At 35.4% G+C, this 10,934-nt stretch overlaps 1 long non-coding RNA gene across 1 annotated transcript; it reads right to left on the bottom strand.

Moving 5' to 3' along the window:
* Nucleotides 1-1,331: 1,331 nt before the first annotated feature.
* LOC143921913 (uncharacterized) lies at nt 1,332-4,215 on the bottom strand. The gene is made up of 2 exons (XR_013261523.1): nt 3,963-4,215; nt 1,332-3,448 (listed from the first exon to the last, which is right to left on the bottom strand). It is a non-coding gene; the product is annotated as an uncharacterized LOC143921913 (long non-coding RNA).
* Between the last annotated feature and the right edge of the window lie 6,719 nt (nt 4,216-10,934).

A 10,934-nucleotide genomic window follows, 5' to 3' on the forward strand; every position in this document is an offset into this window, starting at 1 on the left:
ACATTACAATAAATAATAGTAAGCACAATACATCAATTTGAGATTCAAATATTTTAATTTGTCGAGGACATATTGTTACAATACATATTACATTAATTTTGAGATTAAAATATTTGATATTATTAAATATTTAATATTTGATATTATTAAAATATTTGATATTACAACATTACAATAAATAATAGTGAGCACAAAACATCAATTTGAGATTCAAATATTTTAATTTATCGAGGACATATTGTTTCAATACATATAACATGAATTTTGAGATTAAAATATTTGATATTATTCAGGATACAACATTACAATAAATCATAGTAAGCACAATACATCAATTTGATATTCAAATATTTTAATTAATCGAGGACATATTGTTCCAATCCATTTTACATCAATTTTGAGATTCAAATTGTAGAAATCTCGCCACCGCAAATCGAAACTATCGAAATCTATTGCGACGGAGAATACATTTCTCACGCTCAACCATTGACGTCATCTCAAGTCGAAGAACACCTGCATCCATTAAACTAAATCGAGTGGAACGACGCCAAACATTTGAGCATATTCCTCCCCAACAAACCAAGCAGAACGACACGAAGAACACCTGCATCCAATAATTTAAATCGAGTGGAACGACGCCATACATTCGAGCATATTCCACCCCAACAAACCAAGTAGAACGACACGGAATCGAAGAACACCTGCATCCATTTAACTATATCGAGTGGAACGACGCCAAACATTCGAGCATATTCCACCCCAACAACCCAATCAGAACGACACGAAGAACACCTGTATCCTTTAAACTTAATCGAGTGAAACGACGCCAAACATTCGAGAAACGTCCACCCTAAACAACAAACCACATTCCTCGCATAACTTGCACACGTAAACACCACGTGCACTTTTTGGAATCAATCGCCAAACACAGGTCATGTGGATCCCCAAAAACAATATAAAAGGAGGTCCAGCCCAAACAACTTCAGTCGACCCACAGCAACAAGAGTCGACACACAGCAGCAGACCAGTCAACAGGCAGCATCCACCACGACAGCAGTCGACATCCAGCATCTGACCAGCTACCACATTGCAGATCCAGCGGCCAGCACGACACCAAGTCAACAGCCAATAACCGCTTCGAGAAAACTTCCTCAAATATTCTAATACACTTGTACAATATTTGGGCAAACAATAAAACAACTTAAAACAAGCACAACAGTGTTTCTTTAGGCTGGGATACGGTCAACACTACCTACCCCGCCTACAAAATATTTGATATTATTCGGGATACAACATTACAATAAATAATAGTGAGCACAATACATCAATCTGAGATTCAAATATTTTAATTTATCGAGGACATATTGTTACAATACATATTACATCAATTTTGAGATTAAAGTATTTGATATTATTCAGGATACAACATTACAATAAATAATAGTAAACCCAATACATCAATTTGAGATTCAAATACAGGTAGTCCTCGACTTACGACGGTTCGCACTTACGACCGAAAAAAAAAAAAATTATTAATTAATTATTTTTCAAAAATTGATTGATAAATCTCAAGCGGATGTGAGGTATGAAAACGGGGAATTCTCTTTCGGAAGAAATGAAACATATCAGTAGTTTTACAAATTTAGTTATGACTCATTCTTTTGGGTTTCGTCACCAATAGCACGACGGTAACATACTCATATGGTCGTTACTGTTTGTTACATAACTGTTCGTTATTGTTTTTGTTGTTTATTTTCTTAATTTCGTGTTGATTAATGCTCAAATTTTTATTTATAAGAAGATTTATAATGTGTGATAAAGAAACGTGATAGTGACTGATAAATAAACTCTTTTTAAAAAAAAGAGAAAGGTGATAGACTTAGAAATGAAACTTGAAGTGATAAAACAATAAAAAAAATCGTAAGCCGTCAAATTAAAATCGTCCTTGTCATTCAAATCTAAAATAATAAATAAAAAAAGACTCGGACCCATTCAACAAATGGTAAAATTACTAGTGATTTGGATCGAAGACAAGATTGAAAAGCGATTTCCATTGCGTCTCTTAAAGCTCATTATTTAAAAATTATCGATTTGAACCCGTTTCTCTTTGCATATACGAAAAAGAAAAAAAAATGTCGAGGATATTACTAACCTAATCGTACAATTTTGCGAACGTCTACAATTTGACGTAGATAACGAAGACATCGACCAACTTCTTGAAAATGATTTAAAAGATGTAACCAACGCAGAATTATTAGATCTTGAAACTCAAATGGTTGCAGAAGAGGATATTGATGAAAATAAATCAATCACATTTGCGGAACCGCTGAAAAAATTTGTATTGAAATAAATGGCTGCTGCTTTTAATTTAATTAATCAAGGAATACAAAAGTTTGAAGTGATGGAACCAGACATTGAAAGATTTTCAAATGTGAACCGCAGGATTCAAGAAAATCTTGCATGCTACCAAGAAATATATAGAGAAAAAATACAGGATAATTTTCAAACAAAATTAGACACATTTTTCAAAAAAACTCATACGACTGTATCTCAAACTGAAGATGAAGAAATGGATTGTACTTATGTGATAAGTGATGAGGATGTATAATTTATAATTAATAAGTACGGATGATGTAGATTTTTTTTTAAATTTAAATATGAATTCATTTGAATTACTGTATTAATAAAAGTAAGTAAAATCACCGAAAAAAAAAAAATAAATATATTCCTCGACTTACGACGGATTCGACTTACGACCGAGGTTCAGGAACGTATCTCCGTCGTAAGTCGAGGAATACCTGTATTTGAATTTATCGAGGACATATTGTTACAATACATATTACATCAATTTTGAAATTAAAATATTTGATATTATTCAGGATACAACATTACAATAAATAATAGTGAGCACAATACATCAATTTTGAGATTAAATTATTTATTTTAAACATTTAGTAAATTTCACAAATAAACTTATTTAATTTTTGATAATTTTTTTTTTTTTTTAGATGATTTTGAAACATTGTCAACCTTTCTTGTTACATTTCACAATTTTGTCAACATACCGAATATACCACCAAGAGGCCAAATGTAACATTATGATTATGCAAGTTAAACGATAAACAAAAATTGCAATGTGTTTATTTTGTATTGTTTCGCTTATTTTCACGGTGTTTGTTCGACTTCTTTTTGACAATCTGAAGCCGCTGATCGCCCGATATGATGTTTATAGTCGGTGTTACAACCTTGGGAGGAGTAGGCAGCTCGTCCAACGGGATTTGAGGCGGGGGGCTCACGGAATTGGCTTTTTCCGGAGATATCGGACCGCTGGCAGTCGACGACGAAGAACATTCGATCACCATCGGCGGAGAATTAATGCTGCTCGCATTGTCGAAGTCTAGAGCGTCGAGACAAGTCATACACTGCTTATAATTGGACTGTGACACTCCTAGAAAAGTCAAAGGTTGAGTTTCTTTTGTCATGAGATTTAATCAGATGTTTTTACATATATATATATATTTATTTATTTATTTATTTATTCACAAATTTGCCATAGTGACTTTACAGATCAACTCCAAGTCGACACTATGGTTATATAAAAAGGAAATTAATTCCTATTATATTATAATAATATTATATATTAATTAAAAGACAAATATGGATAAAACAAATACAAAAATACAAAATTGTTAAAACATGAAATATAAAAATATAAAAATACGAAATTGTAAAAATATAAAATATAAAAATATAAATTGTAAAAATAAAAATATAAAATTGTAAATACATGAAATATAGAAATATAAAAAACATGAGAAATAAAATTATAATGAAAAATAATAATATGAAAGATAAATATATAAAAATATGAAACATAAAAATATAAAAATTTGAAAATATAAAAATATGAATATAAAAATGCAATATGTTACAAGTTGCTAAGATCTCAAACTAAACAGTACCTCAACCAGATCAGTATCTTTCTCCTTTTCGCGTTCCTTTTCCTTCTCTCGCCCCGTGTCCAAATATTTCACCTCATCTAAAGCTGAACGCAATTGATCGGTAGAATCGCTGCTCGAAGAGTGCAGCAATCGCAGAGCTTGGCAGATGGTGGGGTCCAGCTCTAAGGCACACATCGTGACGTCGTAGACTGACAAGCTGTGGCTGACGAAAAACCGATAGTGAAAAAATTCTGTGTTGCTAGCCGATACAATATTAACTGAAGGCCAAAGGTTTTCAGAATTAATCAATACTTCATTGGGATATGGGTGTATAATGGTCGACTACTGCATGACTTGTACAAAAACCAACTGTTGCTCTTTATTGCGAATCATTACTAGACACGATGTCAATAAATCTCACTGCTATTTTATTTAAGACACAACAAAGCAACAGGTGTTTTTCTACAAATTATATTATTTATTTATGAGAATATATGGGGAAGACGGCGGAAGCCGATAGGTCCACGGGGCCTAATCGCTTAGTATAGATAATGAGATAAAACACTAATTACTCATAACATTAATATGGTAAAAGACAAAAAAAGTAAACACTATAAAGGATATGACTAGAGATTAAAAAAATCTGTATAATGGAACATCTGGCAGCCGAAAAGTCCATCATACTAACGATAACTATCATACTAACGAGAACTCGAGTGCCAAATATTGTGTATTTGCGATTTTCATGGAAAAATTGTCTTTGTGACCACCGCAATGTGACGAATAGTCCAATTACCTTTTAGTACATAGGTAATTATTAAAGAAAGGTCATATTAATTTAAATATAAGACTTTTTATAAATTTATTTGAATGTCAAATATCATATTTATTCAAAATTTATGCATAAAATACATTTAATATATGTAATACAAGATCCTCTTAAACATTGAAAATTTTATGTATGTATTTATATTTTAACAATAGATAAAGGACAGTTTGATACATATGTATATTGCTTTAGCAAATGCTCTATCAAGTTGATGACATTCAGAATCAGTAATATTGTCAAAATATGATTATATTCGCCTATGGTTTATGCTAAGTAAACGTGCAGTAGATTCAATGCATGAAGATTCAGAAGTAGTGGACTGGTCTATAGCATCCAAGTCAATAATATCGGTATCTATGTATTAGTGTAGTGTGCGTGGGATGCGTGATGTGGAAAAAGGGCGGGAGATTATATAATAACAACAGGTTGTAAGTCTGTTTGTATGGCGACTGTATTTTATATAAATTATACAGAGATCAAGCAAGGGGGAAGGGGGGAACGATTTCGAATTCCGAGATCGACATATTTGCCACTTGCATTTCGTAAAAACGACAATAACTAATATCCAACTCAAATACAAATTGGACTCTCCTGGCGGCGACTCTCGTCGAGTGTACCGCAGGGCTCTGTCCTCGGACCATTCCTGTGGAACGCTATGTATGACGGGCTACTGAGTGTAGAGCTCCCGGAGGGTGCCAGTGCCGTTGCTTTTGCGGACGATGTCGCAATCACGGTATTTGCGAAATCCCTCAGAAGCGTGGAGATCTGCGGCAATGATGCGCTCTATCGGGTGAAGACATGGCTAAATCGCGCTGGGCTGGAACTAGCAGTCCAGAAGGCGGAGGCAGTGTTCTTCACCAGACGAAGAGGTTTCGGCCCACCGAAATTGGAGCTGGAGGGTTTGTAGGTACCGTTCCGTAACTCGGCGCGATACCTCGGAATCCAGCTCGACCGGAAGCTCAGGATCACGGAGCATGTGGAGCGGGCAGACATGTGGATCCACCAGGGCAGACGTGACTGCCTGTCAGTTAGCCCACCTCACGCCGAATGTAGGGGGGCCTAAGAGTGTTAGGAGGATACTCCTGAACTCGGTGGTCCACTCTGTACTCCTATACGGCGCTCCTGTCTGGTGTGACTCCCTTAAAGTGGTGCGCACTAGGCGGAAAACGGCTGGAGTGCAGAGGCGGAGTGCTCTGAGGGTCGTCTCGGCGTACCGCACGGTATCGGAAGATGCCGCACTGGTGCTCGCTGGCACACCGCCTGTGGACCTGCTTGCGGTTGAGCGAAAGGCGACACACGGCGGGCTGAAAAAAAGCGAAGTGAGGGATGCCACCATGATACAGTGGCAGCAGCGGTGGGAGTCAGCCACTGGGGGAAGGTGGACGCAAAAGCTCGTCGGGGACCTGAAGCAATGGTGCGGAAGGAAACACGGTGACCTGAACTTCCACCTCACCCAGTTGTTGACAGGACACGGTTGCTTCGGAACCTATCTGCACAAGATAGGGAAAGAAGCAACACCAAGCTGCCACCACTGTGAAGCAGCTGACGATGACGCAGAGCACACATTGCTTCACTGTCCTGCGTGGGACGCCCCAAGGGAGGCCCTCAAAGCCGTGATCGGGGAGGAAACGCTATGGACGGGGATGGTGATGGGTTCGATGCTCCGCGACAGAGGGAGCTGGCCGGCTTGGGAGGCCTTTGCTGCCTCTGTGATCGGGGAGAAGTTACAGTTCGAAAGGGAAAGGAGACGCCAGGGGCGCTTTTCTGAGACGTAGGACTCGATAAGAGCACCGCGACCTGAGGTGGGTCTCTGCTGTCTCCTGCGTGAGCGTATTGCGCAGATTGTGGCGCTTGTGATTTTGTGCTTGTGACAGATTGTGGCGCTTGTGTAAGCTTGACAGATTTTTAAATTTCCGGGGGACAACCCGGTTTATTCCTGGGAATAAAACGGGTTTTTCCTGTTGGCACAACTCTAGTCACGACTACCTATTTTTTATTCAATTATTTTAACTACAACACTGATCAATCGCGCTGACAACACTGTATCAAGTAGCCAAATCTACCGGATTCACTGTAAGTTCGCCTAATGCAATTCACCTAATTCGAGTATACCTAAGCGAGCCGCCACATCACTCCCCCCCCCCCCCCCCATCACGTCGGGGTCACCAGTTATGGAGGATGAACGAATGAGACGACTGGCATGTTAATGCACGTGTTTATTATATGACAGCTGAAGGAAGAGTGAGTAGTGGCTCTCCGAACCCAGCCGAGTTGGTTCTCACTCGCAGGAAGGCAACCAAACTCGACCATGTCGTATAAGCGAGCCGCCACAATATAATACAAATGATTACTAACCAAATAAAATAACATTATAAAATAGAAAATGATCAGTAGATCAGTAGCTATTAAAATATGTAGATATAATATGTATTGTGAACATAATTTCCTAATAATAAAAAGCATTTAAAAATCAAACCAAATAATATATATTCAAGAATATGTTTATGTATAATGTGTTAAAAACATAATAAATCATTGTATTTACTGTGCGCATATCTAAGTTTCCCATCCGAATTTACGCTATTACTACTCCTCGCCACCCGTTTCGCGTCGATAGCTCACACACACACACACACACTAACAGACATTTGTTTACGTTTTTACATTTGACATTTGACGTGTGTGCATTCATACCGACCGCGACATATATAATCCATTCATGAGTCAGTCAGTCAGTCAGTCACTTTTCTTCGAAGCCGTTGATATAGCTGAACACCATCTAACTCCTCTATCATGTCCAACTTTTCTAAAGAATACAAACATAACCCCGTCGGTTCCACATCAGATGACGGCTTATCCATAAAGCTTTTTGCCGGGATGGATTTCATTGTATGCTGGTCTAACAAATTCAACGTGGATCGTTTCCAAGTGATTTCAATGCTATTTTCATAGTATAGTGGATGTGGTGGAGGCAGTTATCATATATAATGCAATTGTCCGACCACATTTTATGTGTTGTGGATCTTTTCTGTAGGCTAGGCTAAGATAGGCTACAAAAATTACAGAATAGAGCCACGAAGAGTATCTTAGATGCACATAAATACATAGGTATATTAGTATAAGATCCGTGTTAAAGTATTTGATAAATTTGATGATACTCTGAAAATATGTATATATATGTTGGTTTTTATTTATAAGTTAGATAAGAAAATGTTACCTAGGTATTTCGATAGATATTTTATTAGAGGTATGGGGGAAGGCGAGTGCAACAGTGACGGTGTTGTTTATTCTGACGAAGAGAATGCTTCCCGCAAAACGGTGACTGACCGTGCATCGCATTGGTACTGCCAGAACCCCGGCGGTCACCACAGAGGGTTACATTTACATAAATATATTAATACATTATTATTTGTGTGATTGAATATAATCAGTTATTAAGCTTGGCTATATCTTAAATAAACAAATAAAACCTTTATTGTTTCAACACTCTACAATCACACATCCTATTCAAATCTAAACTGTCAAATATCATTCTGATTGTATAGATACTCCTTTCAAAACTTGTCTACCTAAATCTTGTTTACACAAAACTGCTATTTGGAAAATATAATATAAGCATTTGAGAATAATGGTTATAATTTTTATCATCTCTTCCTCGTCCCTGTAACAAGCTATTTGCTCCACACAATAATTTTATTTCAGAAAAGCTCGCCAGCCGCTACACACATATGAATTGTCATCGTAGTATATTCTGCTTACAATCTACTATTTCTGCTTTTTAATTTACATGTTATATTTAAGAAAGAAAATAACTGTATCATAATGCAATTTTATAGAGTTATAATTACTTAAGTATGTTTCGAAATCTTAATTCACTGAAATAAATCCCAATTTATGATTGATCGTGTAAATATAATATGACTCGGAATTCCCAAACAAAGGCTATTTTTTATTTTTTTTTGATGCTTGACCATTTCTTGTCCACCTTGATTTTTCGGTTTTAAATTGAAATAAGAGTCAGGTAATTGGGTTTAAATACGGGCCACTCAAGCAACAGAATAGCATTTATTCATATAAAAGCATTAAAATATAATTTTAATAACATTTAAAACAATCGTAACAAAAAATATATATTCATTAATGTAAAACACAAAAAAGACACATGAAATAAGTGATTTCAACATTGAATCATTGAAGAATCACCAAATAAAAAAAAATCAGATGTCTCCGTTCTTCGGTGAATTCTTTTCATGAGTTTTAAGACACAATATCGATAATGGACTTTTCGCAAGAGAATAGGTAAAAGAGAATGATTAGAACTATTAAATTATTTTAATTAAAAGAGATAAACTTTATATGGTGAGTGATTAGCTGATTAATATTTAAGTCATATATGTAATTATGAGAATAACAGAATTACACATCTTAAGAAAAATTGCATTTTAACAATATAAATAAGTAATAAAGGTAAAACATTATAAACAAACAATATATGTAAAAAAATGTATGTATCAATTTTAAGTTCTAGTAGAACAATGTGAAAACAAGGTTATAATCTAATCGTGATATTTTAGTCAGTTTGGAACTATAAATAAACAATATTTTTATGGAAAACAAAAGTTTAAACCAGTCTAAGTATTTTCTGCATACCTCTGAACTATTAAATATAATAAAGTTTATTTCAGCTTTATGAGATGGGATGAGTTGGAAATAATTATATTTTTAAATAATCTATATAATATCTGTCTATCCACTATTAAAACTCCAATCATAGATCCATCTCCAAATCCTTAACAACATTAGTGAGAGCTAAGCGTTCGGCATGAGAATCGGCAGTCACTATATATTTTGGATTTATGTTCCCCAGAAATATTTCAAAAGAACTGAAAATGCTGAAAAATTCTCAAAAGTTGTTAGACTTTAGTAGTGATAACTGCTAATGGAACAGCGCTGGCTATACTTTCTGTCAGAACAAAAGTTATAGTGTGTTGTTGCAAATCAGAGGATGACGTTGAGTCAATAAATATAATGTTATTATGGTTTGGTCTCTCTTCATTAGCGGAGTTGTGATTATTACAGTAAAGGGATTTTCTATAAATTTAATTTTGGCGCCTCCTATTCTCCCTATACATTGAATGTATATTTTCTGTAAGAAAAGAATTTTAAATTTATTATGTACATATGTAGCTTTATAAAATGTTCATTGTCATAATATTCATTACCTTGATCATACTAGTCATTTTTCCACCTCTTTCATATAAAAATGCAGCATGCTGTTGAACTGCCTCCACCACATCCACTACACTATGAAAATAGCATTGAAATCAGTGGAACCCAATCACGGGAATGTTTTTGCGACTTGGAAACGATCCACGTTGAATTTGTTAGACCAACATACAATGAAATCCATCCCGGCAAAAAGCTTTATGGATAAGCCGTCATCTGATGTGGAACCCACGGGGTTATGTTTGTATTCTTTAGACAAGTTGGACATGATAGAGGAGGGGCAGTAGATGTTAGATATGCGTTCAGCTATATCAGCGGCTTCGAAGAAAAGTGACTGACTGACTGACTCATTAATGGATTATATATGTATGTCGCGGTATCAATGCACACACGTCAAATGTCAAATGTAAAAACGTAAACAAATGTCGTAGTAGTAACAACGTAAATTCGGATGGGAAACTTAGATATGCACACAGAACACATATATTCTTTTCAATATATGAATAATCAATATGTAAAACAACTAACGTTAAAGAAAATTGACTATTGTATCAAGTCATGTATTAAAAATACTCTTGTGTGAAGCTATAGAAGTTTTTTACAAAAAATTTGGTACGTATATAAACGAAAAGACGTTTGCTAATTTCAATGACCATCTCTTCTCCACCGATCATGGTATTTGGTTGTTCTATTTGCGACACCACACAGACCCTAAGTAAATAATGATTTCAATCAATAACTGCAGTTTGTGACATGTCTAATTGTTTCGCACAATATTTAATGCTTATCAGCTCATTCACACAGCGATAAATAAAATTTAACATTGGAAAGAGTTTAAAAATTTGAAGCCACATATTTTTTCGAATTCCTTTTTTAGTTCAGAATTTAATATCACATTTATAATTGGGTTTCAAGCGTGGAGCTAGGATTCTAAACTT

The sequence above is a fragment of the Arctopsyche grandis genome, chromosome 2, assembly GCF_051622035.1.
Source record: "Arctopsyche grandis isolate Sample6627 chromosome 2, ASM5162203v2, whole genome shotgun sequence".
In the NCBI taxonomy this organism is placed as follows: Eukaryota; Metazoa; Arthropoda; class Insecta; order Trichoptera; family Hydropsychidae; genus Arctopsyche; species Arctopsyche grandis.